This window comes from Hippopotamus amphibius, chromosome 9 (genome assembly GCF_030028045.1).
Source record: "Hippopotamus amphibius kiboko isolate mHipAmp2 chromosome 9, mHipAmp2.hap2, whole genome shotgun sequence".
Lineage (NCBI taxonomy): Eukaryota > Metazoa > Chordata > Mammalia > Artiodactyla > Hippopotamidae > Hippopotamus > Hippopotamus amphibius.
Window position 1 is genome coordinate 97,382,071 of NC_080194.1, and position 4,261 is coordinate 97,386,331.

General features: G+C 49.2%; 1 pseudogene; it reads right to left on the minus strand.

Moving 5' to 3' along the window:
• Positions 1-288: 288 nt before the first annotated feature.
• On the minus strand, positions 289-2,644 carry LOC130860976 (protein PRRC2C-like; annotated as a pseudogene).
• Between the last annotated feature and the right edge of the window lie 1,617 nt (positions 2,645-4,261).

Sequence of the window (4,261 nt, forward strand, 5' to 3'; positions counted from 1 at the left end):
CTGCGAGCTGGCACAGCCTTGCTTTCCTGGGGCAGCAGCTGTGTGTCACTGCAAATTGCTCCTATGTCCCTTGTGCACCTCCAAGCTCTGGACAAGATAAACGTCACAGACCATTTTACCTCCTTGGCTGCTGGCATTTTCTGACTTCATTCTCCCTCTTTCCCATCTCCCCTCCCCCAACCCCTGCCATAGACCACGTTTTTGAGACTTTGTTTCTCCCATTTTGATTGCCTAAGGTTTAATCGGTCCAGCTCTAACAGGCTTGGTGGCTATGGTGGTGGCTTTTCTTCAAGGAGGGTCGGTCAGTGTCTCAGGAGGTTTGCTTGAATCACTGTCCACTTTCTGGGCTTTGCCTCCTATCTGTTTGCTCTGTTGCTGTTCAGAGAAGAACCAGAGTGTGGAAGGAAGAGCCTCCGCTCTCTGCCAACACCTAGGACCAAACATCTTGTGGTTGAGTCCTGCTCCCACATCTCTCTTCTGGGCGCAAACGGTGTAGGAAGTGGTGTCATTCTCACCGTGGCAGGGGCTGACTGCAATGGCTTCTCATAGACAATGCTGTTCATTTTGCTGGATGGGCTGTTCAGACTTGTAGAAGTAGCCCGGAAAGGACCAGATGTCGGTATGGTGCTTCTACTGCTGATTGGAGGTGTGCCTGGTTTTATATCAATGCCACTTCCAAAGGCTTTCAGTTCCACTTCAGACATTTTTTTCCTGCAGTTGTGACCATGCTGTGCTGAGTTCCAGCAGGAGTTAATCCTCTGAAAGGCTGGCTTATTTGTGCAGGACGACTCAGGCTCTGTGCCTGTGCCTGTGGGGTGGGATGCTGTAATGGGGGCTGAAGAGTCTAAGGCAGAGCGATGAAAGGCTGCCCTGTAGATCCAAAATTAGGTAAGAAAAGCTGGGATGCTGGTAAAAGTACTATAACCTACTGGAGAGCCCTCAGTGACTGGGCAGTGTTATCAAAATTTGTCTGACCAGGCTGTGGTACTTCTCCAGAATATAGATTTGAAGCCTGGGTAAGATCCGCTCTAGCCTGGAGAAGATGTGTATCAGTCGGCTGGGAACCTCCTAGTCCTGATGCCTGACCCAACTCATGTTCATACAATATAGGAATAGGCTGCATATTTGAAGTTTGTTGAAAGGCAAGACCCACTTGTGCCTTGGCAGGTTTCTGGTGTCGGACAGCTGGAACGTTGCAGGTGGAAGTACCAGAAAGGGCCACAGACGACAGGGATAGATTGCTTTGCGTAAAGGCTGGCTAAGATCTATACAGTTGAAGTGAAAAACTAAATAATTCCTGAGCCTGGGAAACAGCAGGTCTAGCACCCAGTAGGGCTGGATGCTGTCCTTGCAGTGGTGCATAAACAGGGATTGGAATCTGCTGGACTGAATTTGGCTGAGAAAGACCTGGTTGGCAGCCTCGCTGCTGAGCCAAGGATGGTGGAGTCAGTCGTGCATGTTCAGTATCGAAAAATGACTTGGGTCCATGTAGAAAGCTGGGATTCGAGCTGCTGCAGACTGAGACACATAGACTCGTGGACTCTGTTGCTGCTGGGTGCTGAGGGAAGGCATACAGCTTAATTGTGAAAAAATGACTTGTAGAAGGCAGGCAGCTTGTCTGGAACTGTTGAGATTTCACTTTACAAATATTAGAAGGGTCTGATGTGGTTGTATTCACTCATCTTTCAACCTCTCCTTCTCTAGTGTTTTCCTGCCTCTTATCCTATACATACATTCAAATATTACAACATTTTAAAAACAAACACAAACCTTCTTCCCCTTGGGTCTCCCAGCCTCACCTCATCTCCCTTCTTCCTCCTTTAATAAAACCTATGCTGCTCTCCTCACTTACTCCCCTCCCCTCCCCAATTCAATCCACAGCAACCTCTGATCCCCTAGTCACCACTCCTCAGTCAAAATTCATCAATACCTTCCTGTCGCCAGATCCAGGGGAGAATTTTCTATACGTCTCTTATTGATGCACTTGACTCTATTACTCTCTCTTTCTTGAAACTGTGTACTCCCTCATGACTGTAACGCCATCCTCTCCACACAGGTGTGGGTCTCCAGGGTGGACTCTCCTCCACCCACCACTTAATCATTGGGGTTCCCTGTCAATCAGCCCTTAAACTACTACTTCTCACATTCCACACAGTGTTCTTGGACAATAGCACCCATTGTTGAAGTTCACTGTCACCTATATTCAGGTAACGCGCAAGTCTATACCCCAGCCTGGAATTCCTTCCTGAACATCAGATTTGTGTATACCACAGCGTGTGAGCCATCTCCACTGGGACACTTCACGGGCACCTCAAACTAGACCTGTCTAGAGCTGAACCCATCATCTCCACTCTTACCCCAAACCTGTTCCTCCTGTGTTCCCCGTCTTAGTCAACAGCACCGTCGTGCACCCATCCAGGTAAACCAGACACCTGGTGTCTTCCTTAACCGCACCCTCTCCTCAGCAAGCTGCCTCTAAGATCTGCTCTTTTCATTGCGCCAGTTTTTAACATCTGTCCCCTTCCCTCAACACCCTGCACCTGCTGGTGATGAATTGTGTGCTAACTCATCATCACTCACCTGGACTATTGAGACAGCCTCCTAACTGCACTCCTAATTCCAGATTTTTCCCTCTCACATCCATTCCCGACACGATCATTGAAGTGACTGATCCAAACCAGATCTGGCCCTGTCACTCTCCTGCTTTAAAACCCATTGCCTATAGGATAGATTTTAAATTCTTGGCATGACCTATAAAGCCGCCATCTCTTGGCCCCTATTCAGTATCCAGCATCAGCCCCATCAATCCATGTCTTAAACATTCCATCTCAGTAATTCCCTGCTTGCATCATGCTGTTTCATCCTCCACACTTCTCTCATCCAGGAAAAGCCACGCCACCTCCCCCACTTGTCTGGGTCATCTCCCCCCATCCTTCAAAACAGCTCATCCACCGTTTACTCCAGAAAGCATTCTTGCCCTTCCTTTGTACTGCGAAAGCAACCTGTGCTTACCTCTATCTTAGCACTTACCCATTACCTTGAAGTTATCTGCTTATGGACCTACCTCCCAACACTAAAGCAAATTCTAATCAGGGATGGAGTGCTGGGTACTGGTCTTTGCCCACCCTACCTCCCACCCCCCCATGCACAGTGCCTGACACATACTAGGCACTGAAATAATAATTATTGAATCGATTGTCACAGCAGGTACAAACAAACACACTCAGACTTGGACAGCAAGTCACGCAATAGTAGGCGGGAGAGCAGCAACTTGAAACCAGCTCTAAGGCCTGTGCTCTTCCAAGCACGACCTGGAGAACATAAGCTAAGGGTGGAGATGGAGATGAAAACGGTGTGTTGGGGTACCAGCCTGGGGTGATGGTGTATGCGAGCCAGCTAGCAGGATGAAGATGAGCGAGATTCTGCGGGCAGAAGCACACAGTCCTAAGGCCCTGGCGTTGCTGGTTCTAAGCAGGGCCCTGATGTGATACACTGCCACAGTGCCAGGCCTGAGCTGCCTGGTAGATAAATCTAGATGCTGGGCCTGGGGCAACCAGTGTCCCTGCAAACACTCAAGACTGCGCTTCACAACCATCTTCTGAGTCCTGCGCTTACCCCTCTCTTGGGCAGAAGCCTCCCGGAAGTTCCTGGTGTAGATCAAGACAGGGGATATCCAAAGGATATTAGAAGATAAATAAATGTGGATCTGTGTGAACAAGAGCTGCCCTGTCCCTCGGCCTCTCTTGAGGGAAGTCTCCATCCTTCTCCCACCCACCCTCCAGCAGCCTTCCCCCATGACCTGAAACAGAAGGTGGCCGACAAAAGAAGTCAAGGGGCAGAGGCTGAAATAAGCCAAGGAAAGCTCAAGTCCAGGACCCCACAGAATGAAGGGAACATCCTGAGACAGCAGCCGCCGAGGCAACTGTTAGATGTAGCTACAGGCCCCACAGCTGCATGCATTGCAACATGGCCCTCCCTGCTCTGAAGGATGCTTGCTCTGGACAAGGAAAGCAAAGGACATGGGGTTGCAATAATACCAGCCAAAGAAAACTAAAAATATCTATGCTTACAAAACACAGAAAAAGACAGCAAGTGTGTGGATAACAAAGGGTAAATGTAGGGTGCCCTTCGATGGTAAAATCCACGTCAAGCAAAGGCGAAGAGCCAGAATGACCTCATTAGCAGAGAACCTGGCAAGTATCCAGGCAAGAATACCCCACCCTTTGTCTTCACCTGAGTGTCTGGAGGCCAAGACAGCCTA